This window comes from Schistocerca piceifrons, chromosome 9, assembly GCF_021461385.2.
Source record: "Schistocerca piceifrons isolate TAMUIC-IGC-003096 chromosome 9, iqSchPice1.1, whole genome shotgun sequence".
Lineage (NCBI taxonomy): Eukaryota > Metazoa > Arthropoda > Insecta > Orthoptera > Acrididae > Schistocerca > Schistocerca piceifrons.
In genome coordinates, this window is record NC_060146.1 from 70,809,910 (window position 1) to 70,836,603 (window position 26,694).

At 43.3% G+C, this 26,694-nt stretch overlaps 1 non-coding gene across 1 annotated transcript; it reads left to right on the plus strand.

The window, feature by feature from the left end:
• The first annotated feature begins 14,391 nt into the window (after window positions 1–14,391).
• Trnat-ugu lies at window positions 14,392–14,465 on the plus strand. Its single transcript has one exon. It is a non-coding gene; the product is annotated as a tRNA-Thr (tRNA).
• The last annotated feature ends 12,229 nt before the right edge of the window (window positions 14,466–26,694 follow it).

Here is a 26,694-nt window from a genome sequence, read left to right on the forward strand (position 1 = left end):
TTTGATTTCACAAAAACTATTTGGCCCAAACATTTGATTTTTACACCTAATCTTGACTCATACCTTCCCCCCATAAATGACTTAATTTTGTTTCGATGTTCAACGCAGTTATTGTGCAGCATTAGATGTAATAAACCATTGGACGAAATTTTGAAGAGTTTGCGGAGGTAAAAGTCCATAGCATATACTTTCCGCATGGTCGATTTTAGTTGCCACTGGAAATTTCAAAACATACATTCAAACGAATACAATTCATGAAGTAAGACACTTCGATATTGTTTTTAAATAAAGAAAATGTTTAGCACCGAACAAGGTTTGAAGTCAGAACCTTTCACTTAGCAGTGATACACTTTAATCATTACGCTAACACAGGTCCTCTTTCAATAAGTCTCCTGGAGGAGTTTAAACTACCGACAAACACTGTTGGTGTGACTATGAATTACTCACGTTTCGTCGAAGTACAATAGGAATTAAACAATTAACGCTGTTCTTTATTGCAAAAAAGAGGTTAGTGAGAATGATACAAACACCTTCCCTTGGTATCGCTATTAGGAGGCTTATTGCTTGTTTGGTTTAATTAATTAATAGAATATGAAGCAATTGGTATAAAGAATGCTTTTTTCCAAACTTTCTATAAAAAAAGTCTGCTATCAAGACATTGCTTTTGTTCATTTACTTTATTTATGACTGAACGTTTCTAAAACCGTAGACACTCGTCCGTGCTCTGCACTGCAGTCGAGCTCTGGCAACGTCGTTCTCTGTTCATTGGCTGACTGTGTTATGTGACGTCAGATGTGCAGTGCTCGACTGCCGTCATAAATGACGCGCACTATAGACGTCAATCACTGCGGGCAGGTGGCGCTCGATGGGAGTGGGAATCGGCGTGCTGAGGTAGTCTGCGCGGTTGCGATAACGCTGTGTCCCGGATGGCGCAATCGTTAACGCAGTTCCTTAGTAAGCAGGACCTGCCAGCTTTGAATCCCAGTCCGGTACACATTTTCACTCTCCACCACTGATTCCGCATAATGACAGCAGTGATTTCCTTCCTTACCTTTTCTTTCTTCCCCTCCCCACCTGAGCTTACACACATCAAAAAAAGTTTTGCTCGGTGACTGCTTTACAAGTGTGACACAGATCCTAATTACATTGAAATGTTCCTCTGCAACCTAGAAAGGAAATGTTACACTCTTGCGCCTAAGGATGTCCATGTACTGGCCAATCAAAAAGTCAGTATAAATTTGAAAACTTAAAAAACCGCGGAATAATGTAGATAGAGAGGTAAAAATTGACACACATGCTTGGAATGACATGGGGTTTTATTAGAACAAAAAAAAAAAGTTCACAAAATGTCCGACAGATGGCGCTGGACAGAAAAACTGCTACAGTGACAGGTGAGAGGTACGCCGATATGTTACAGAATCGCATCATCCCCAGCCTGGCTGATAAACACCTGCTGATATGTACAACGTTTAGGCAAGATGGCGCTCCACCCCATGTCACTAGACGCGTGAAAGATCTCTTGCGCGCGTCGTTTGGTGATGATCGTGTGCTCAGCCGCCACTTTCGTCATGCTTGGCCTCCCAGGTCCCCAGGCCTCATGCCGTGCGATTATTGGCTTTGGGGTTACCTGAAGTCGCAAGTATATCGTGATCGACCGACATCTCTAGGGATGTTGAAAGACAACATCCGACACCAATGCCTCACCATAACTCCGGACATGCTTTACAGTGCTGTTCACAACGTTATTCCTCGACTACAGTTATTGTTGAGGAATGATGGTGCACATATTGAGCATTTCCTGTAAAGAATATCATCTTTGCTTTGTCTTACTTTGTTATGCTAATTATTGCTATTCTGATCAGATGAAGCGCCATCTGTCGGACATTTTTTGAACGTTTGTATTTTTTTGGTTCTAATAAAACTCCGTGTCATTCCAAGCACGTGTCAATTTGTACCTCTCTATCAATAGTATTCCGTGATTTATTCAATTTTCGAATTTATACTGACTTTTTGATCACCTGGTATTTGACTGAATTCATTATGTCTTCAACTTCAAGTAGTGCCCAGGGCCACTTACTGTGGAGAAGTCCCAAAACTTCTTTTGGAAGATTACTTTACGGTATGTTGTGTTCAAAATGCTCAGCTGTCACCGCTTCATGGGCGCGTCGCCTGGCAACCCTTTCTCTGTACCTGTACACAAAATTGGAATAGAAATCAACACGAACCTTTCTGCCTTTTCTTATTGCTCATGAAAACCACACATTGGATGTCGTATCACTTTACAGCGAGACCAGAGATCGTTGTCCAGATTGCTGTACGCACTGATACCTCTAACACCCAGCAGCACGTCCTCTTGCAGTGATGCACGCCTGTATTCGTCTTGGCGTACTATCCACAAGTTCAGCAAGGCACGGTTGGTCAAGATTGTCCCTCTCCTCAACGGTGGTTTTGTGCAGATCACTCAGAGTGGTTGGTCGGGAGCGCCGCCCATAAACAGCACTTTTCAATCTATCCCAGGCGTGTCGATTGGATTCATGACTTGAGAACATGCTCGCCACTCCAGTCGCGCGACATCGTTATCCTGGAGGAACTCATTCACTAGACTTGCACGATGGGGGCGCGAATTGTCGTCCATGAAGACGAGTGTCCCGCCAATATGCTGCCGATATAGTTGCGCTACCGGTCGAAGGATGGAATTCACGTATCGTACAGCCGTTACGGCGCCTTCCATGACCACCAGCCGCGTACGACGGCCCCACATAATGCCACCCCAAAACAACAGGGAACTTTCACCTTGCTGCACTCGCTGGACTGTGTGCCTAAAGCTTTCAGCCTATCCGAGTTGGCTCCAAACACGTCCCTGACGATTGTATGGTTGAAGGTATATGCGACACTCATCGGTGAAGTCATGCCCATAATGAGCGGTCCATGTGGCTCGTTGTTGGGCCCATCTGTACCGCGCTGCAAGATGTCGTGGTTGCAAAGATGTACCTCGCCATGGGCGTCGGGAGTGAAGGTGCGCATCATGCACCCTATTGTGCACAGTTTGAGTCGTAACATGACGTCCTGTGGCTGCCCGAAAAGCATTACTCAACATGGTGGCGTTGATATCACGAGCCGTAATTTGTAGGTAGCTGTCATCCACTGCAGTAGTAGCCCTTGGGCGGCCTGAGCGGGGCATGTCACCCTGTCTCTCTGTATCTCCTCCATGTCCGAACAACATCGGTTTGGTTCATTCTGAGACGCCTGGACACTTCCCTTGTTGAGAGCCCTTCCTGGCACAAAGTAACAATGCGCACGCGATCAAACCGCGGTATTGACCGTCTAGCCATGGTTGAACTACAGACAACATGAGCCGTGTACCTCCTCCCTGCCGAAATGACTGGAAATGATCGGCTGTCGGACCTCCTTGGTCTAACAGGCGCTGCTCATGCGTGGTTGTTTACATCTTTGGTCGGGTTTAGTGACATCTCTGAAAGGTCAAAGGGACTGTGTCTGTGATACAATATCCACAATCAACGTCTATCTTCAGCAGTTCTGGGAACTGGGGTGGTGCAAAACTTTTTTTGGCGTGTGTACATATAAACTGAACAACTCCACAACCATGTCTGCATCTGAAATTAAGATAAAACTGCCCTCAAAGCGAAGCTCGGCTTGGACACCACAGTATTTTAATAGACCGTGTTCACAAATCAGCGCGGTTTTAGAAAGCTTCGCTCTTGTGATACTGAGTTAGTCCTTTTTTCTATGGGTGAAGCGAAATAGCCAGATTAGATATTTCTAGATATCAGGAAAGCATTTGACACAGTACTCCACTACAGACTGTTGACGAAGGTATGAGCATGCATAATAGGTTCCCAGATGTGTGAGTGGTTCGGCTAAGTAACAGAACTCAGAATGTTGTCCTCGACGGCGACTGTTCATGAGAGACAAGGGGTATCGTCAGGAGTGTCCGACGGAAGTGTGGTAGGACAGCTATTATTTTCTATACATATAAATGGTCTGGCAGACACAGTGGGTAACAGTCTACGGTTGCTTGTGACATATCTGTGGTGTATGGGAACATGAAGACGATCAGTGGCTGTAGGGCGATACAAAATAACGAAATTTCTAGTCGTTGCGATGAATGGCAGCAGGCTCTTAATGTAGAAAAATGTTACTTAATGTGGATGAGTAGGAAAAGCAAACCTGTAATGTTAGACTACAGGATTATCTGCTTGACACAGTCAGGTCGTTGAAATATCTGGGCATAAAACTGCAAAGCGATATAAAATGGAACGAGCGTGTGAGAATTGTGGTAGGGAAGGCGAATGGTCGACTTAGGTTTATTAGGGAAATTTTAGTGGTGCACGACTCATTTGTGAAGGAGACTACATACAGGACGCTGGTGCGACCTGTTCTTGAGGACCACTCTGGCGTTTGGAATCCGCACCAGTTCGGATTAAAGGAAGACATCGAAGAAACTGAGGCTGGCTGCTAGCTTTGTTACCGGTAGGTTTGAACAACACGTAAGTGTTACGGAGATGCTTTAGGAACTCAAATGGGAATCGCTGGAGAGAAGGCGACGTTCTCTTCGAGGAGTACTATTCAGAAAATTTAGAGAATCGGAATTTGTAGCTAACTGCAGAACGATCCTACTGTCGGCAACGTACATGTGTACGGATCGCGAAGATAAGAGAAACTTGGGCCCATGCGGTAGTACACAGACCGTGGTTTTCCGTCGGACTCTCTGCGACTGGAGCAAGAAAGGAGTTGTGCAGGGGGTATCGTCTGCCACCCACCGTACGGTGACTTGAGGACTATGTACGCAGATGTAGATGAAGATGTAGATTGGCCTGTTGGATGTAGTATGTGCTGCTTTTTTCTACCTTTGAGCCGATTTACCCAGCCCGTTGCAGCGGAGCCTACAGATTAACGGGGACTCCCAATCACTGATCAATTAGGTAGTGTTATGGCAGATGGCCACTTGTTACGACTTCTGCAGTACTTGTTAGCAGCAGACACAGTGGCAGCGCCAAAGACTGAAACGGCGTGGAGTTTTACAATTATTTATTGAGCTTTCTTTACAATTTCTCCCTCGTCGTCGCTGCCCAGCCCTGCAGATCCTTCTGTCTGGCTGCTGCTGTATAGATTCTCAGACAATGCGCGCAACGCGCGCCACCAGTGCTCCGCTGAAGTCAGGACGCCCCGTGGTTGAGATGAACTCGTCGCCGCTCGGCAGCCCAGTATGGCACGCCCACGGAGCCGGGTCGCCGTGAGTTCAGCTGCCGCCACCTGCTGCACCGGCGGCTGGGAAGCCGTCAGTCGGGATGTCCGCGAGCTCCCGTCATGGACGGACCACGCGCCGTGGGGCCGGGCATGCCGTTAAGTCCGGGCGTCAGTACCCGGCGCTGCCTGTGACCGCGCTGCGGCCGGTCCTGCTGGAAGTTTTCGCTGGAGTTAGTCAGCCATGGCGCCGACCGGACTCGGGTCGACCTCCAGAGCTGAAGTTGACGGCTGGTGGCGAACGGATGACTCCTGAGAGCTGGAACAGACTTCCAGAATCGTCACCTACGAAGATTGAACATTCGCACACGGACCACGTTCGTCCTCAGATCCGAACTGCTTCCTAATGGCTTCTGTCTGTTGCTGCCTGCGCTCCGCTATTTATATCCGGCAGGAGGACGTTTTTTACCCTCGGTGGCAGCTTCTTGTTATTACTCCCACTGTATATTGCAGAGTAACTTAGTGTGCTGGCCTCACTTCCCCTTACTCAGCACTCTCCAGGCTTCGCTCGGTGCTCGGTCTGTGTGCGTCCTTGCGTCAGCCGGTTGGTGGACTGCAACTGTCAGCAAGGCTATCTGTGCTGTGCATACTTCGCAATGCCGCGATCGCCGGCTGCCTCTGTTTTGCCATTCTCCACTGCGTGAAGCAATGCTTACTACATGGGGCCGCAAGAGTACGTTTCACATTAGCAAGTCGTTAGCAGGGCTGAAAAAAACCAATAAGCGATATAAAAATGTTTTTCTTGTTCAGATCTCGTTGACTTGCTTTAATAAACGGCAAACCCCGGATAACGGATCATGGTACACGGTCCCAGTTGCTGGTTGCCTGAGGCTGAGTTACTATACGCAAGGAATGTGACGTCACAGGCAATGGTTCGACGACTGAGGCAACAGTGGCGTCGTGTGCTGCTATTTCCACACGCCAGATTCAAAATTCAGTGTCAATAGTTTTTAATATGCTGCCAACTGATATTATACAGTAGTGTGAAAATTAATTAGGACAAGCTAATATTTTACATGGAACTGAAGTTGGTTAGCTACAACCTAATTTATCCGTCGAGTTGTTGGACTCTTGGTGGAGTATAATTGCCTCGACTATGAACAACAGTTTTTAATATGCTGCCAACTGATATTATACAGTAGTGTGAAAATTAATTAGGACAAGCTAATATTTTACATGGAACTGAAGTTGGTTAGCTACAACCTAATTTATCCGTCGAGTTGTTGGACTCTTGGTGGAGTATAATTGCCTCGACTATGAACAACAGTTGTGCGTCCCCTCCAGTTCACTTCAGTGCTTGTATGTGTAACAACAGCGTTGTGTTATTTTTGTGTTCTCGACTGGAAAACTTAGTGTTAAAATGGACATTTCACCTAGGACTCTGTACGTCCATGTGTATACAGACGGTTGCAGGACCTCGGCTACCAGTAAAGAATGTCGAATCAAAATACCTTTCAACCTTCTAAATTTCCAGTTGTTATTTTACTGAGCAGACAGTTTCGGCGATATATTACGCCATCTTCAGGCCCCCTTACCGACGTGTAGGAAGATTCCCCACCTCTGGTCCGGTCAAAATAGGGGCCAGCATTCAGTGAATGGTGTCCGTAGATTTCACCTAAGAAGCGGGAAAAAATAATTGCTCTACATGAACACACATCTGTGAGTAAAAGAGACATTGCCTATGTTGTTAGTGTGCGAAAATCTAGTGTTCAAGGCTTATTAGGACATGTAGTGATACTGTAGTGATACTGACTCACGTCTAGGCCCATAGCCGGCCGACGTGGCCGAGCGGTTCTAGGCGCTTCAGTCTGGAACCGCGCGACCCCTACGGTCGCAGGTTCGAATCCTGCCTCGGGCATTGATGTGTGTGATGTCCTTAGGTTGGTTACGTTTAAGTAGTTCTAAGTTCTAGGGGACTGATGACCTCAGATGTTGTCCCATAGTGCTCAGAGCCATCTGAACCATTTTGACTCATCGTCTCTCAAGATAATAGGCAACTGTGGGCGAAAACGAAAAATCGTCCATAGTACTGCAAAAATCTTCTTGGAAACAGTAGAATTCATCCTGACAAGACAAGTAAGGACCTTCAGAGAGGTTTATTGTCTACTTGGCTGAAACTGACTCTTCAACGGTACGGTGTAGATTTCTCGATTGTGACGAAAGGCACGAGAGACAATACAGTAGTAGTTGTTAACAGCTGCCTTGAACAAGACATGGTCTGCATGGACCCAAATGTATGAATCTAGGACCTCCAATTACTGGAAACGCGTAATTTTCAGGGATGTGCTACATTTTATTGTTCAGGATTACAGAGAAAGGGTTGCGAGGCAAAGCACCCATGAGGCGGTGAGAGTTGAGCATTTTGAACCGAACAGACCGTAAAATGCCCATCCAAAAAAATGTTTTGGGGCTTCTTCACTGCAAGTAGCCGTGGGATCCTACTTAAAGTGGAAGGCATGATGAATTCGATCAAATACATGGAAATCCTTAGGCGCAAGGTTGTGCCATTCCTTTGCAGATGACAGAGGAACATTTCAGCGTGATTAGGCTCTGTACCACACTTGTAAAGCAGTCACCGAACAGGGTAGCGCAGCGGTGGGCACAATGGACTCGCGTTCGGGACGACGACGGTTCAAACCCGCGTCCGACCATACAGATATAGATTTCCCTAAATTGTTTATAGCAGATGCCGGGATGGTTCCTGTGAAAAGGCATCGCTGCTTTCCTTCTTCATCATTCCCTAATCCGGGCTTGTGGTCCGTCTCTAATGACCTCGTTATCGACGGGACGTTAAGCACTAATTTCCGCCTCCTGCTCCTCCTAACGCAGTCAAGACGTTCATGGAAGGAACCAATATTAAAGTGCTTCAGTAGCCTGGTAATTCACCAGACTTAAATACCATCGTGAATTTGTAGGGTATTGTGAAAATATTTCTTGCTAAAATGGACAGTTCAATAAAAGATATTGATAAATGTGGTGAAGGTATAGTTTTATTACGACGAACTACGTAACATTTGCTCTAACTTGGTCGAATGTACGTCGCAACATTTTCAGAACCCCATTAAAGCAAAAGAGGACGCATTAGTTATTAATATTCAGTAAGCTACTAACTGAGTAAGACATACAGTAATAAATGTGCACAGTAAAACTTTAATCGTTTTGTCCCAATTAATTTGGTCACTACTGTAAGTACGGACGCTGATGTTATCATTCTAGTTATTGCATTCGAACCGAGCGATGAATATAATTGCAAAAAAAAAAAAAAAAAGAAAGCATAAATGCTAAATTTGGAAGTGAAACTTAAGCAGAAATGATACAGTATCAGCAAAGGAATTTACGATGGACTTAGCGCTAGTGACCAAAGACCTATTCGTGATCTATTTTAGAATTACCAAAGCCAATTTGGACTAATTGTAGAGCTGTGACTCTAGATCTATTAAAATATTCTATACTCAGAGATACGGTCCTGACTCGAGAGAAACTAGAAGATCGCGTGTCATCTTGCAGTCACGATCTCAAAAGCACAAGTCCCCCGTGTGATGTGTTGGCTGGTATTTACGATGCCCCAAACACGCAATTTAAAAACTACCATTTTCACTCTTTCACCCACTAGGTAAGGCGAAATATTAAAGTTACTCTCTACCGAATTTTGCAGTCATCCTTTGTGCAAATGCACTAAAAGACACTGAGATAGAGTTGGTTATTTCCTTTATTGAAAGCTACATTCAACCTTAAATTATATTGCCACGAGAAACCTTCCTACTTCCTTTCTCAAATGTAGTAGGCCAGTGTTTAAGAGCTTTGAAGTTGCCAGTACTAGAATCTCAATACATATGCAGTAGGAAACATATTTGTTCAACTACGTAACTGGAAAATAACGAGAGCTGCTATGAAACAGCTTATAACGTTTCATTAATTATTCAGTAGTACCTGCTTACTCACGTTCATATCTTTTCCTTGTAGCGTATAACGGTAACGTCAAACACTTTCACCTCATAAATTAACGACTGTGTGTTCGTAACTGATACGGAAAAACCATTAACTAGCAGTAACTTTGAATATAGAAAGCTAATATTATATTCCTGTTAAAATAAAATGTTGTCATGACTCAGAGAAGAAACACTTAGTATAAAAACACTCACACATCTTGTTGTCACAGTTCCTTCGTTCGCAACATGCATAATGAAGCCATATCCCACATCACTGGGTTTTCATAATAGCTGTGCATTTCCCATAAGGCATATAATGATATATGTTTTGTATTGACTTAAGTACAGTAATATACAGTGTGTTTGTTTTAGCCTGAAACAACTAAATATCCAGAAAACGGCACGTCGTATGTGAAAAATATTCTAGATGAAAAGTTAATACCAGTAAAGTGGTCTTCCGTCTGTACTAGATGTGGTCACCTCCTAACCACCCCTCTTGCATGGGAGGGGTCAGCTTTGTATTTTAAAATGGGAAACCCAGATTTTTATTGAATCTTCGTATTCTAGGCCGCAAAATACGTACGCTTTACTCAAACCATTGTTTTCCATTCGTTCTAGATGGAGCTGTAATCGACGAATACCGAGTGCGGTTGTTTTTGGAACTAAGAAGCGATGCTTTTGATTCTACATTTCCTTTGTGTTCTAACGGCTGAGATTTATGTTCGAAATTTACTTTAGTGTTGCAAATTTCATTGTACAGTGCAATATGGTTGTTACCCGTTTCAGTGTCTGGTTAGAAACTACGTTTAATAGTATACAGGAACAACGATGTGGGTGTAATACCTTTCTGTTCCCATCAGAATGGAAATTTGTGGTAAGTCCTATGGGAGCAAACTGCTGAGGTCATCGGTCCCTAAGTTTACACACTACCTAATCTAACTTAAACTAACTTACGCTAAGGACAACACACACACACCCAAGCACGAGGGAGGACTTGAACCTCCGACAGGGGGGGGGGGGGGGGGGGGAATGCTTTGATATCAGTGAGTCCCCTATCCCATCACCATATTACCATTGACGTGCTTGATTTCGTTGAGTATGTACGACAGATGCTCCTGTCCCTACCTCTTCATGGACATTATACCCTATTACGACGGTTGTGGTTTGTATTACACGGAAGTTACGGTGGCTAGATGTCAACAGACACCAAAATCCGTCAATCTGGTGGCAGTGTTTGAGGGCGGCCAACGAAATCAGTTATTCCAATGGTTTTGGGAATCACCACAGTCAACTTCGCTGGGAACAGAAGAGTACGTTACCAAACTAGCTTATTTGCCATAAATAATGATGTGTTGTCATATTATCTTCTCCTCACCAAACGTTTTCTCCCAGTGCAGGTCCTTCAGCTGTTAACTGAAAGGGCAGTGCTGTTTCTAAAAGGAATGTCGCCTTTTGAGATATGTTTTTTAATGTACATGTTTTTATTTTTTATTTTTAGCTCTATGATTTGAATTAAAACAGGGAACTGCCTCACTGTTTTTGTGCAAACGCTAAAAAAATTCAACCTTTTTACAGTTTTTAAAAATGTACTTAGTAGAAAGAAGAGACGGAGGACAATAGAACTTCTGCATACTCCTCAGATAGTGATAACAAAGAGCCCCACATGGTGCATGTACGTACGGCTTCACAGGCACTTGTCAGCAAGCTAAAATCCAGGAAATATACTCCATCTTTTAATAGTCGGAATACTGTTGCCAGCATAGTGTTCAGCTATTAAGAGAAAATTCTACCTTTAGAGCAGAGAATAATTTGTATTAGTTCCTGCAATGTGCAGGTCAGTCAGGTCGAACTATAAATAGAAGAATGACTGATCATGAAAGAAGCTGGAGTCTGAAAAAGGAAAGGTTTCACCTTTCCTGAACACGCTGTGAGTAAATGTTATGTTTATGACATTGATGTTCTCCGTACATGGACTAAAGGCAGAAAAACTTATGTTACTCGAAATTCTGCCTGTTGATCAACTCCAATAAAAGAACCCTGACCTGGTCATTACTGACCAAATACAGTTTCGCTATTCACCCTTTCTAAAGAAGCAGGAGTCAGTCGACAATTTTCTCACTATCAGATAATATGCTTGTTATAAGTGTTCCACACTCATATTCCATAGACTCCTTTCTCCCCGCTGCCGGTGTATTCACTACATTCAACAGTCTGTCCGTAAAACATAGTAGTACGTGTGAGTACTCATTTATAGAAAGTTTCTGGTTTGTACATTCCTATGGTTTTAATCTTTGAGGATCGAGTAATATAAGAGCCACTTTCCCAGAGCTCCTTTTTGTGAACTACGCTATACTTGCGTTTATCTATCGATATATAGCCGAAATGGTCTAATTAAAACGGGTTCGGTCTGTGCATCGAAGAAGCAATGATGGAAATGAAGGAAAGGTTCAAGAGTGGCATTGAAGTTCAAGGTGAAAGGATATCAATGATACGATGCGTTGATGACATTGCTGCTCTCAGTGAAGCTGAAGAAGAATTACATGATCTCCCGAATAGAACGAGTACAGGATGTGGACTGACAGTAAACAGGACCAAGGCGAAAGTAATGAGAAGTAGCAGAAATGAGAAAAACGATAACATCGGGATTGACAGTAAATAGAACAAAGGCGAAAGCAATGATAAGTAGCAGAAATGAGAAAAGTGAGAACTGGACGTCAGGACTGACGGGCACGAAATAGACGAAGTTAAGGAATTAAACTACCTAGGCTGCAAAATAACCAATGACGGACGGAGCAAGGAGGACATCGAAAGTAGAATAGCAATGGCAAAAAGAGCATTCCTGGCCAAGAGAAGTCTACTAGTACCAAACATAGGCCTTAATTTGATGAAGAGCCTGCCGGAGTGGCCGAGCGGTTCTAGGCGCTACAGTCTGGAACCGCGCGACCGCTACGGTCGTAGGTTCGAATCCTGCCTCGGGCATGGATGTCTGTGATGTCCTTAGGTTAGTTAGGTTTAAGTAGTTCTAAGTTCTAGGGGACTGATGACCTCAGCAGTTAAGTCCCATAGTGCTCAGAGCCATTTGAACCATTTGAATTAGAGGAAGAAATTTCTGAGAATGTCCGTTTGGAGCACAGCATTGCATCGTAGTGAAACATGGAGTGTGGGAAAACCGGAACGGAAAGCAACGGAAGCATCTGAGATGTCGTGCTACATACGAATGTTGAAAATTAGATGGACTGATGAGGTAAGGAATGAGGAGGTCCGGAGGTCCTGCGCAGAATCATAGAGGAGAGGAATATGTAGAAAATACTGACAAATAGGACAGTGTGATACATGTGTTAAAACATCCATGGTGCTAAAGGGAGCTCTAGAGGGCAAAGCTGTACAGAAAGACAGAGATTGAAACACATGCAGCAAATAATTGAGGACGTAGGTTGCAGGTGCTACTCTGAGAGGAAGAGGTTGCCACAAGAGACGAACTGGTGGCGGGTCACATCAAACAATTACATAATCTTATATACTAAGATGGTATCTGTCCTTCGGACATGTCCGAAAGAACCGATACCATCGGTGACCATGCAGCTCGTTAGAATGAAATTACAATGAAATGAACACCCTTAGCTGCTTACAGGCGTTGACATACATCAACGGGGACAGATGAAAATGTGTGCCCCTACCGGGACTCGAACCCGGGATCTCCTGCTGACATGGCAGACTCTCTATCCATCTGAGCCACCGAGGACACAGAGGATAGCGCGACTGCAGGGATTTATCTCTGGCACGCCTCCCGCGAAACCCCCACATTCTCAACTTATTGTCCCGCACTACATTCGTAGTACCCCTGTCCATTACACTCATTACTCCCGGCGCGTTGCCGATTCCCGTAAGAATTCGGGCACTGTTTGTGCATTCGCACAGAAGAAGAAGATGGTCAAATGGCCGGTGAGCCTTAACTATATACAGGGTGTTACAAAAAGGTACGGCCAAACTTTCAGGAAACATTCCTCACACACAAATAAAGAAAAGATGTTATGTGGACATGTGTTCGGAAACGCTTAATTTCCATGTTAGAACTCATTTTAGTTTCGTCCACCTACGTTCAGTGGAGCACGTTATCATGATTTCATACGGGATACACTCTACCTGTGCTGCTAGAACATGTGCCTTTACAAGTACGACACAACATGTGGTTCATGCACATTTCAGTCGAAGTGTTCGTACACTTCTCAACAACAGAGTCGGTGACCGATGGATTGGTAGAAACGGACCAATTCCATGGCCTCCACGCTCTCCGGACCTCAACCCTCTTGACTTTCATTTATGGGGGCATTTGAAAGCTCTTGTCTACGCAACCCCGGTACCAAATGTAGAGACTCTTCGTGCTCGTATTGTGGACGGCTGTGATACAACACGCCATTCTCCAGGGCTGCATCAGCGCATCAGGGATTCCATGCGACGGAGGGTGGATGCATGTATCTTCGCTAACGGAGGACGTTTTGAACATTTCGTGTAACAAAGTGTTTGAAGTCACGCTGGTACGTTCTGTTGCTGTGTGTTTCCATTCCATGATTAATGTGATTTGAAGAGAAGTAATAAAATGAGCTCTAACATGGAAAGTAAGCGTTTCCGGACACATGTCCACATAACGTAATTTCTGTCTTTGAGTGTGAGGAATGTTTCCTGAAAGTTTGGCCGTACCTTTTTGTAACACCCTGTATATACTAACATGGTATTTTTTTCTTTCGGACATGTCCGAAAGAACAGATACCATCTTAGTATATATATAGTTAAGGCTCACCGGCCACTTGACCATCTTCTTCTTTTGTGCGAATGCAGCCGGCCGGTGTGGCCGTGCGGTTCTAGGCGCTTCAGTCTGGAACCGCGTGACCGCTACAGTCGCAGGTTCGAATCCTGCCTCGGGCGTGGATGTGTGTGGTGTCGTTAGGTTAGTTAGGTCTAAGTAGTTCTAAGTTCTAGGGGACTGATGACCACAGATGTTAAGTCCCATAGTGCTCAGAGCCATTTGTGCGAACGCACAAACAGTGCCCGAACTCTTACGGGAATCGGCAACGCGCCGCGAGTAATGAGTATAATGGGCGGGGGCACTACGAATGTATTGCGAGACAACACGTTGAGAATGTGGATATCACGGGAGGCGTGCCAGAGACAAATCCCTGCAGTCGCGCTATCCTCTGTGTCCTCGGTGGCTCAGATGGATAGAGCGTCTGCCATGTAAGCAGGAAATCCCGGGTTCGAGTCCCGGTCGGGGCACACATTTTCATCTGTCCCCGTTGACGTATGTCAACGCCTGTAACGCTCAGGGTGTTCATTTCATTGTAATTTAATTACGTAATCTACTGAATGGTATGAACAGTTAAATGAGTTCAGAATATGGACTTAGGGTAAACGGAAGAAAGACGAAAGTAATGAAACGTAGTCCAAATGAGAACACCGAGAAACTTAACATCAGGATTGATGATCACAAAGTAGATGAAATTAAGGAATTCTGCTCCGCAGTCAGCGAAACAACCCATCATATACGGACCAAGAAGGACATTAAAAGCAGACTAGTGTTGGCAAAAAGGGCATTCCTGACTAGGGGAAGTCTACTGATATGAAACGGCGACCTTACTTTGGAGAAGAAATTTCGTTTGGACTACAACCCACTATGGTAGTGAAACATAGACTGTCGGAAAATCAGGGAAGAAGAGAATCGAAGCATTTCATATGGGGTGGTACAGGCGTTTGTTGAAAATTAGGTGGACTGATAAAGTAAGGAATGAGGACGTTCTCTGTAGAACCGGCGAAGAAAGGAAGATATGGACAACACTGACAAGAAGAACGGGAGCATCTCAGGATGTATCAGGAAATGTCTTTCATGGTACTAAAGGGGGTATAGAGGAAAAAACGGTAGAGGAAGAGAGAGACTGGAATACATACAGGAAAAAGTTGAGGACGTGGGTTACAAGTGCTACTCTGAGAAGAGAAAGTTGGCACCGGATAGATATTCGTGGTGGCCCTCATCAAACCAATCAGAAAACTGATAATCCAGAACAACAGTAAAGATTTATGAGAAGCAGAGAATTATACAGAATCAAATCACAAGGTGCACGTATGCCCCCTTCGGTGATGCTGTGTATGAGTACTTCTGACTTACATAAGTCAAGTTCATACACGGCACTTTGATGGTTGCACGGGACTGAAAGAAAGGCAATCAGTGACAAGGAAAAGTACCCTCACAAATGCTATCGGGGAACTGGAGGATTGTGTAGTCTCAGTTATTACACAGTAGCGCCTGACAATGCGACCGTCAGCAGCAGCGCAATCAAACGCCTCTATACTAGTACACTCTGGTGCCATTAACCCGATACACATACGGGGCAGTGAAATAATGAGATTTTTTTAAAGGTAATAAATACACCACATGATTTTCATCAGACAAAGGAACAAGCTTTAGAACTGAACACAACATAATGGACTATTCCCAAGTTTGTTCATTCTGGGCCAAGAGTCTGTAAACACGGAGTGCTGTCTACTTGTATTTTCGTGTCCAGAGTGTCAATACGTCTGCTTTGGTCGTGTTACGTGTGTGAGGACGACCGTAATTCTTTTGTCGCTATACGGTAATGACAGAGCACTGAAAGGCCTAAGTCGGAACAAGGCCCAGGGAGTAGACAGCATTCCATTAGAACTACTTACAACCTTGGGAGAGCCAGCCCTGACAAAACTCTACCATCTGGTGAGCAAGATGTATGAGACAGGCGAAATACTCTCACACTTCAAGAAGAATATAATAATTACAATCCCAAAGAAAGCATGTGTTGACGGATTTGAAAATTACCAAACTATCAGTTTAATAAGTCACGGCCGCAAAATACTAACACGAATTCTTTACAGACGAATGGAAGAACTGGTAGAAGCCGACCTCGGGGAAGATCAGTTTGGACTCTGTAGAAATGTTGGAACACCTCAGGCAATACTGACCCTACGACTTATCTTAGAAGATGGATAAAGGAAAGGTAAACCTACGTTTCTAGCATTTGTAGACTTAAAGAAACCTTTTGACAATGTTGACTGGAATACTCTCTTTCAAATTCTGAAGGTGGCAGGGGTAAAATACAAGGAGCGAAAGGCTATTTACAATCTGTACGGAAACCAGATGCCAGTTATAAGGGTCGAGGGACTGAAAGGGAAGCAGTGGTTGGGAAGGGAGAGAGACAGGGTTGCAGCTTGTCCCCGATGCTATTTAATCTGTATATTGAGAAAGCAGTAAAGGAAACAATAGAAAAATTCGGAGTAGGCATTAAAATCCATGGAGAAGAAATAAAAACTAAGGTTCGTCGATGACATTGTAATTCTGTCAGAGACAGCAAAGGACTTGGAAGAGCAGTTGAACGGAATGGACAGTGTCTTGAAAGGAGGATATAAGATGAACGTCAACAACAGCAAAACGAGGATAATGGAATGTAGTCGAATTAAGTCGGCTGATGCTGAGGGAATTAGATTAGGAAATGAGACACTTAAAGTAGTAAAGGAGTTTTGCTATTTGGGGAGCAAAATAACTGATGATGGTCGAAGTAGAGAGGATATAAAATATAGACTGGCAATGGCAAGGAAAGCGTTTCTGAAGAAGAGAAACCTGTTAACATCGAGTATAGATTTAAGTGTCAGGAAGTCGTTTCTGAAAGTATTTGTATGCGGTGTAGCCATGTATGGAAGTGAAACATGGACGATAAATAATTTGGACAAGAAGAGAATAGAAGCTTTCGAAATGTGGTGCTACAGAAGAATGCTGAAGATTATATGGGTAGATCATATAACTAATGAGGAGGTATTGAATAGTATTGGCGAGAAGAGTAGTTTGTGGCACAACTTGACTGGAAGAAGGGATCGCATGGTAGGACATGTTCTGAGGCATCAAGGGATCGCCAATTTAGTACTGGAGGGCAGCGTGGAGGGTACAAATCGTAGAGGGATACCAAGGAATGAATACACTAAGCAGATTCAGAAGGATGTAGGCTGCAATAGGTACTGGGAGATGAAGAAGCTTGCACAGGATACAGTAGCATGGAGAGCTGCATCAAACCAGTCTTAGGACGGAAGACCTCAACAACAACAACTCTGTTTATAGTACGTTCTATGATTGGACAATGTAAATAGATACAACAGAACCACATTGTGGAAAACTAAAGCAAACAAGACCTGCATCATGACTTCCTAGTAATCTGGTTCGTCGTCCTTCTTACCTTGAAGGAAATAAGGAATGTACGTGTAAAAGAACATCACAGTTAGTTGAAAACAAGCTAGGAAACATTACGTATACGTACACTCACACGCACACACACACACACACACACACACACACACATATATATATATATATATATATATATATATATATATATATATATATATATATATATATATAGGGTGGCCTATTGATAGTGACTGGGCCAAATATCTCACGAAATAAGCATCAAAGGAAGAAACTACAAAGAAGTAAACTCGTCTAGCTTGAATTTATCATTTCTGAGAATGCATGCTGTTACAGCGTGATTACCTGTAAATACCACGCCGGCCGAAGTGGCCGTGCGGTTCTAGAAGCTGCAGTCTGGAACCGTGAGACCGCTACGGTCGCAGGTTCGAATCCTGCCTCGGGCATGAATGTGTGTGACGTCTTTCGGTTAGTTAGATTTAAGTAGTTCTAAGTTCTAGGGGACTTATGACCTCAGCAGTTGAGTCCCACAGTTCTCAGAGCCATTTGAACCCTATTGTTATTCCTTCTTGATTCTTGTACATACCGTGTATTACCCGTCTTTTCCTACAGCTTACCCCCATGTTTCTTAGAATTTCGCACATCTTCCACCTAGTTATTGTGTCGAAGGCTTTTTATAGATCGACAAATTCTATGACCGTGTCTTGATAATACTTTAGTTTCCTCCATTATCAACCGCAACGTGAGAATTTCCTCTCTGGTGCCTTTACCTTTAATAAAGCTAAACTGATCGCCATGCAACAATCGTCAATGTTATTTTGCATTCTTCTGTACATTATTCTTCTCAGCAACTCTGATGCTGTTAAGCTGATTGTGGGATAATTCTCGCACTTATCCACTATTGCAGTCTTCAGAATGATATTTTTTTTAAAGTTAGATGGTATGTCGTCAGACTCTTAGATTCTACACACCAACGTGAATAATCGTTTTGTTGCCACTTACTCTAATGAGTTTAGAAATTCTGATGGAATGTTATCTATTCCTTCCGTCTTATTTGACCTTAAGTCCTCCAAAGCTCTTTTAAAATTTGATTCTAATACTTTATCCCCTGCCTCTTCTAAATCCATTCCTGTTGCCTCTTCTATCACATCATACAAATCCTCCCCCTCATAGAGGCTTTCAATGTCTTCTTTCCACCTATCCGCTCTCTCCTCTGCAATTTGCAGTGGAATTCCCGTTCCATTCTTAATGTTACCACCCTTGCTTTTAATGTCGCCGAAGGTTGTTTTGACTTTCCTGTATGCTCAGTCTGTCCTTCCGACAACCATTTCATTTTCGATGTCTTCACATTTTTCCTCCAGCCTTTTCGTCTTAGCTTCCCTGCACTCCATACTTATTTCATTCCTCAGCGAACTGTATTTCTCTGCTCCTGAGTTTCCTATAATATTTATGTACTTCCACCTTTCATCGATCAAATGAAGTATTTTTTCTGTTATCCATCGTTTCTTCGCAGTTACCTTCTTTGTAACTATGTTATTCCTTCCAACTTCTCAGATGGCCCTTTTTAAAGATGTTCATTCCTTGTCAACTGTACTGCCTACTGAGATATTCCTTATTGCTGTATCTATAGCGTTAGAGAACTTGAAGCGTATCTCGTCATTCCTTAGTGCTTCTGTATCCCACTTCTTTGCGTATTGATTCTTCCTGACTGATGTCTTAAACTTTAGCCTACTCTTCAACACTACTATATTGTGATCTGAGTCCATAACTGATACTGGCTACGCCTTAGAATCCAGTATCTGATTTCGGAATCTCTGTCTGACCATGCTGTAATATAACTGAAATCTTCCCGCATCACCTGGCCTTTTCCAAGAATACCTTAATTTTTTCTGATTCTTGAACAGACTTTTCGCTATTAATAGCTTAAATTAATTACAGAACTCAATTAGTTTTTCTTCTCTCTCATTTCTTTTTCCAAGGCCATACTCTCCTGCAAACATTTCTTCTATTCCTTCCCCTACAACTGCATTCCTGTCTCCCATGACCATTAGATTTTCATCTCCCTTAACGTGCTGCAGTACCCTCCCAACATCCTCATATACTTTGTCTGACTCTTCATATTCAGCTTGCGACGTCGGCATGTAGACCTGACCTATCGGTGTTGTTTTGCTGTCGATTCTGATTAGAACAACCCGGTCACTGAACTGTTCACAGCAACACACTCTCCGCCCTACCTTCCTATTCATAACGAAACCTACACCTATTATACCATTTTCTGCTGCTGTTGATATTACCCGATACTCATCTGACCAGAAATCCTTGTCTTCCTTCCACTGCACTTCACTGACCCCTACTGTATCTAGATTGAGCCTTTGCATTTCCATTTTCAGATTTTCTAGTTTCCCTACGACGTTCAAGCTTCTGACATTCCACGCTCCGACTCGTAGAACGTTATCCTTTCGTTGATTATCCAATCTTTTTCTCATGGTAATCTCCTCCTTGGCAGTCCCCTCCCGGAGATCGGAATGGGGGACTATTCCGGCATCTTTTGCCAATGGAGAGATCATCATGACACTTCTTCAATTACAGGCCACGTGTCCTGTGGATACACGTTACGTGTCTTTAATGCAGAGGTTTCCATTGACTTCTGCATCCTCATGTCGTTGATCATTGCTGATTCTTCCGCCCTTAGGGGCAATTTCCCACCCCTAGGACAAGAGAGTGCCCTGAACCTCTGTTCGCTCCTCCACCCTCTTCGACAAGGCCTTTGGCGGAACGCGGGTGACTTCTTATGCCGGAAATCTTCGGCCGCCAATGCTGATTATTAACAAAAAATTGTGGCGTGGAGGGATTCGAACTCGTGACCGATGCTTTTTTTCATTGCTAATCAGAGACGATATCCCCATTTTTTTCATTTTGTTCGTTGCTGATCTTTGATCGTTGCGGACGTCACATGACATTCGTTCAAGTTCGTTGCTGATCCTTTCATTCAGTTTTTTTATTACAGAGGCCAATCAGCTCTCTGACCGAACACCCTGAGCTACCGTACCGGATCTGCACACTACAGGTACTGAATTACGCGTTCAGTGTCCTTCGATACTTTCTCTACCACTTCGTCTTCGGCTTGTGACGTCCGCATGTATGCCTCAACAGTCATGATTGGTGTTGGTCTGCTGTCGATTCTGATGAGAACAACGCTATCACTGACCTGAGAATCAAACTGACTTTCAAACTTCTGACACTCCACGACCCCAACTTGTAGAACATCGTTTGGTTGCTTATTCAATATTTTTTTCATGGTGACCTCTCCCTCGTCAGCCCCTCCCACATACCTGAATGGGGAACTGTTCGGGAATCTTTTGCCAATGGGGAGATCATAGTGACATTTTTTCAGCTACAGGCCACAAGTCCTGTGGATACACATTATGTGTCTTCAACGCAGTGGTGAGTGAATATGGATTGGGGGAGAGAAATGAAAGAGGAAGCCGTCTGGTAGAATTTTGCACAGAGCATAACTTAATCATAGCTAACACTTGGTTGAAGAATCATAAAAGAAGGTTGTATACATGGAAGAATCCTGGAGATAATAGAAGGTATCAGATAGATTATATAATGATATAATGGTAAGACAGAGATTTAGGAACCAGGTTTTAAATTGTAAGACGTTTCCAGGGCCGATGTGGACCCTGACCACAATCTATTGGTTATGAACTGTAGATTGAAACTGAAGAAACTGCAAAGAGGTGGGAATTTAAGGAGATGGGACCTGGATAAACTGACTAAACCAGAGGTTGTACAGAGTTTCAGGGAGAGCATAAGGGAACAATTGACAGGAATGGGGGAAAGAAATACACTAGAAGAAGAATGGGTAGCTCAGAGGGATAAAGTAGTGAAGGCAGCAGGCGATCAAGTAGATAAAAAGACGAGGGCTAGTAGAAATCCTTGGGTAACAGAAGAAATATTGAATTTAATTGATGAAAGGAGAAAATATAAAAAAGCAGTAAATGAAGGAGGCAAAAGGGAATACAAACGTCTGAAAAATGAGATCGACAGGAAGCGCAAAATGGCTAATCAGGGATGGCTAGAGGACAAATGTAAGGATGTAGAGGCTTATCTCACTAGTGGCAAGATAGATACGGCCTACAGAAAAATTAGAGAGACCTTTGGAGGAAAGAGAGCCACTTGTATGAATATCAAGAGCTCAGGTGGAAACCCAGTTCTAAGCAAAGAAGGGAAAGCAGAAAGGAGGAAGGAGTATATAGAGGGTCTCTACAAGGGCGATGTAGTTGAGGACAACATTGTGGAAATGGAAGAGGATGTAGATGAAGATGAAATGGGAGATACGATACTGCGTGAAGAGTTTGACAGAGCACTGAAAGACCTGAGTCGAAACAAGGCCCCGGGAGTAGACAACATTACATTAGAACTACTGACGGCCTTGGGAGAGCCAGTCCTGACAAAACTCTACCATCTGGTGAGCAAGATGTATGAGACAGGCGAAATTCCCTCCGACTTCAAGAAGAATATAATAATTCCAATCCCAAAGAAAGCAGGTGTTGACAGATGTGAAAATTACCGAACTATCAGTTTAATAAATCACAGCTGCAAAATACTAACGCGAATTCTTTACAGACGAATGAAAAAACTGGTAGAAGCCGACCTCGGCGAAGATCAGTTTGGATTCCGCAGAAATGTTGGAACACCTGAGGCAATACTGACCCTACGACTTATCTTAGAAAATAGATTAAGGAAAGGCAAACCTACATTTCTAGCATTTGTAGACTTAGAGAAAGCTTTTGACAGTGTTGACTGGAATTCTCTCTTTCAAATTATAAAGGTGGCAGGGGTAAAATACAAGGAGCGAAAAGCTATTTACAATTTGTACAGAAACCAGATGGCAGTTATAAGAGTCGAGGGGCATGGAAGGAGCGGTTGGGAAGGGAGTGAGACAGGGTTGTAGCTTGTCCGCGATGTTATTTAATCTGTATATTGAGAAAGCAGTGAAGGAAACAAAAGAAAAATTCGGAGTAGGTATTAAAGTCCATAGAGAAGAAATAAAAACGTTGAGGTTCGCCGATGACATTGTAATTCTGTCAGAGACAGCAAAGGACTTGGAAGAGCAGTTGAACGGAATGGGCAGTGTCTTGAAAGAAGGATATAAGATGAACATCACAAAAGCAAAACAAGGATAATGGAATGTAGTCGAATGAAGTCGGCTGATGCTGAGGGAATTAGATTAGGAAAAGAGAAACTTAAAGTAGTAAAGGAGTTTTGCTATTTGGGGAGCAAAATAACTGATGATGGTCGAAGTAGAGAGGATATAAAATGTAGACTGGCAATGGCAAGGAAAGCGTTTCTGAAGAAGAGAAACCTGTTACCATCGAGTATAGATTTAAGTGTCAGGAAGTCGTTTCTGAAAGTATTTGTATGGAGTGTAGCCATGTATGGAAGTGAAACATGGACGATAAATAGTTTAGACAAGAAGAGAATAGAAGCTTTCGAAATGTGGTGCTACAGAAGAATGCTGAAGATTAGATGGATAGATCATATAACTAATGAGGTATTGAATAGAATTGGCGAGAAGAGGAGTTTGTGGCACAGCTTGACCGGAAGAAGGGATGGGTTGGTAGGACATGTTCTGAGGCATCAAGGGATCACAAATTTAGTACTGGAGGGCATCGTGGAGGGTAACTAAGCAGATTCAGAAGGATATAGATTCCAGTGAGTACTGGGAGATGAAGAAGCTTGCACAGGATAGAGTAGCATGGAGAGCTGCATCAAACCAGTCTCAGGACTGAAGACAGCAACAACAACGCAGTGGTTTCCATTGCCTTGTGCAACCTCGTGCCATTGATGATTGTTGATTCTTCCGCCTTTAGGGGCAGTTTCCCAACCGAAGAGGAAGACAGTTGCCTGAACCTCATTCCGCTCTTCCACCCTTATTGACAAGGCTGTTAGCTGAATGAGCCAAGGTCTCACTAACAGAAATCGGGACTCGTGTCTCGGCCACGGTTTTCGAGGCGTCTGGCGTCCAATTAATACGGTCACGAGCCCACGAGAGCGGCTGCGGGCTGTGGGTCGTGCTTTTAGCAAATGCGCTCACATCGGTCGTCTGCTGCCACAGCCCATCAATGCCAAATGCTACTCAAGCACGACTCACAGCTTTACTTCCGCCACTACCTCGTCTGCTACCTCCCAAACGTCATAGAAGCTCTACTGCGAACCTTGCAGAAGTAGCACTCCTGGAAGAAAGGGTGTTGAGGAGACATGGCTTAGCCACAGTCTGGGGGGTGTTTTGTACTGGTAGATTTCTCTTGGCCAGGAATGCCCTGTTTGGCAGTGCTAGTCTGCTTTTTATGTCCTACTTGTTCCGACCGTCATGGGTAAACTCCTTAACTCCGTCGACTTCGTGATCACCAAGCCCAGTTTTAAGTTTCTCTCTGTTTTCGTTTCTGCTACTTCTCATTACTTTCTCCTTTCTTCGATTTACTCTCAGTCCATTTTCTGTACTCGTTAGACTAATCATTCCATTTAAAAGATCCTATGATTCTTCATTTTCACTGATGTTAGAAATATCATCAGCAAATCTTACCATTGATATCCTTCCGCCTTGAAATTTGATATCTCTCTTGAACCTTTATTATATTTCTGTCATTCTTTGTTTGACGTATAGATTGAACAGTAGACTACATTTATCTCTTACATCCTTCTTAATCCTTCATTAATTGTTTATGAAAAATAAATAACGCATGAACGCTAACAGATACACGACATCTTGACATTGCAGCCGCGTTATTTTACTCCAGTGATTGCGATCCAATACGTAAGCTACTTCAAGGACAGCAGGCGGTGCATATTGCTAATTGCCTAGGCACCATCAGACCACAATTACCGTGATTTTCTACGAAATTGCGTCAGCGGCTCGACCAGCTAAACTAGTTTTGAAGCGTTTACTGCTCAAGGTGGGATCGGCACTGTGCAGTAGGTTTGTGCACACACTCGGACTTTGTTTAGCATGTTTATTCAACTACAAAGCACACCTGCATAAAGTACGTAACAGAATCACGTCACAAACTAAGGTTCCCCTACCTCGTCGTACTTAGCAATTTCTAGAATGCGAAATTGTCGTTTGGCCTTAAAACTAAATAAAATTATGATGTAAAGGGGTGCTAGCGTTATTCCACTGTGAATATTTTTCTTAATATTTTTCTTAGTATGTGAACCAATTTAGAGGCCATGAAGAAATTTAATAAAATAAACATATTTTTTATTTATTCACTGCGGGCCGGCCGCGGTGGTCTAGCTGTTCTAGGGGCGCAGTCCGGAACCGCGCGACTGCTACGGTCGCAGGTTTGAATCGTGCCTCGGGCATGGATGTTTGTGATGTCCTTAGGTTAGTTAGGTTTAAGTAGTTCTAAGATCTAGTGGACTAATGACCACAGATGTTAAGTCCCATAGTGCTCAGGGCCATTTGAACCATTTATTCACTGCTTCGTTTAATTAAGTTGATGGCATTAAGATTTTCAGGCTGTCTCTTACATTGGATCGGGGTTTCATACGTATAGCACTCTTTATGTCTTATTTAGTTGAGAAATGACAACTTCAATTTGTTGAATGCTAATAATATGGTTTCAAAAGAATTTAAGCGATTTGGGCTGTATTTAGCGACAATATATGACTAAGTAGTAATAGCGTTAATACCAGCAGCACAACTGATACTACTGCTGCCAAATAATAGTTATTATAAAATATCGTAGGTAATGCTAAAGCGTAAGTTACTCTATTTTTGAACAGATTTGTGGAATAAGAGAGGATAAGCTAACAAAACAAATATTCCCATATTTCAGAAAATGTCAACGATAGCACGTATCACAGGAATAAGGACAGAATTGAAAAGAAACTCCGAAGAATCAGAGACTCTTTCAGAACAAAGATCCTAAATTTAGAAGGCTGCCAAGACGAGAGAAAATAAGAAACAGATACAACATCAGAAAAGAGAGGCATCACGGGAAAATGATGAATGACTGAGAAAAAGGAAACAACAAAGCACGAGAACTGAAATAGTTACGTGGTCCCAGGTGGTCAGTACAAACACTCAAAAGAAGGAAAAGCGTGCAGACGTTTTAGTTTTTGTAAAAGCTTCCAATTTCACCCAGTTTCAAAATTTATCAGTCCATTGACTTAATGCTAAAAATTATTAAAACTGTATTAAGATCTCTTACAATAAATTTATTAAGATGTTACACACGTGTTGACCCACAAGTTACATCTGTTTACTCATGCAGACAAAATTGATTCATCAATCTTCTGACTATTTGATGTTGCCCACCACGAATTCCTCTCACATTCCACCCTCTTCATCTCAGGGTAGCACCTGCTACATACGTCTTCAATTACTTGCAGGATGTATTCCAATCTATGTCTTCAATTTTTGCCCTCTACAGCTCCCTCTAGCATCGTGGAAGTTATTCCCTGATTATTAACAGATGTCGTACCATCTTGTCCCTTCTTGTTGTCAGTGTTTCTCGCATATTCCTTTCCTCTCCGATTCTGAACAGGACCTTCTCATTTCTTACATTATGTGTCTGTAACACCACATATCAAGTGCTTCGATTCTCTTCTGTTTCCGGTTTTCCCAGAGTTCATGTTCCACTATCATACCACGCTGTCCTCCAAACGTGCAGTCTCCGAAATTTATTCCTAAAATTGAGGCGTATGATTGTTGTAGATTCCTCTTGACAAGGGAAACCTTTCTGCCAGTGCTAGTCTGCTTTGACGTCCTCCTTACTCTGTCCGTTATTTTGGTTATTTTATTGGTTATTTTATTGCCTAGGTAGTAGAATTTCCTAATGTCATCTGCTTCGTGTTAAGTTTCTCTCTGTTCTCATTTCTACTACTTCTCATTACTTTCGTCTTCCTTCGATTTACTCACAACCCATATTTTTTACCCATTAGATTGTTCATTCTATGCAGCACATCGTGTAGTTCTTCTTCACTTACGCTCAGGATAGCATTGTCATCAGCGAATCTTAAGAATGATATCCTTTCACCTTGTGTGTATTGTGTGTGTGTGTGTGTGTGTGTGTGTGTGTGTGTGTGTGTGTTGAACTGGGGACGTAGAAACGACGGAGGGGATTCGTGCCGCCGTAGTCCGCAATGGTCCACAACCCCACAACAGGCCACGGCAGTCCACCCACCCCACCGCCGCCCCACCACGCTGTACCCAGGGTTACTGCGTGGTTCGGCCCCACGTGGACACCCCCCTCCTCGGGAACGTCTCATACC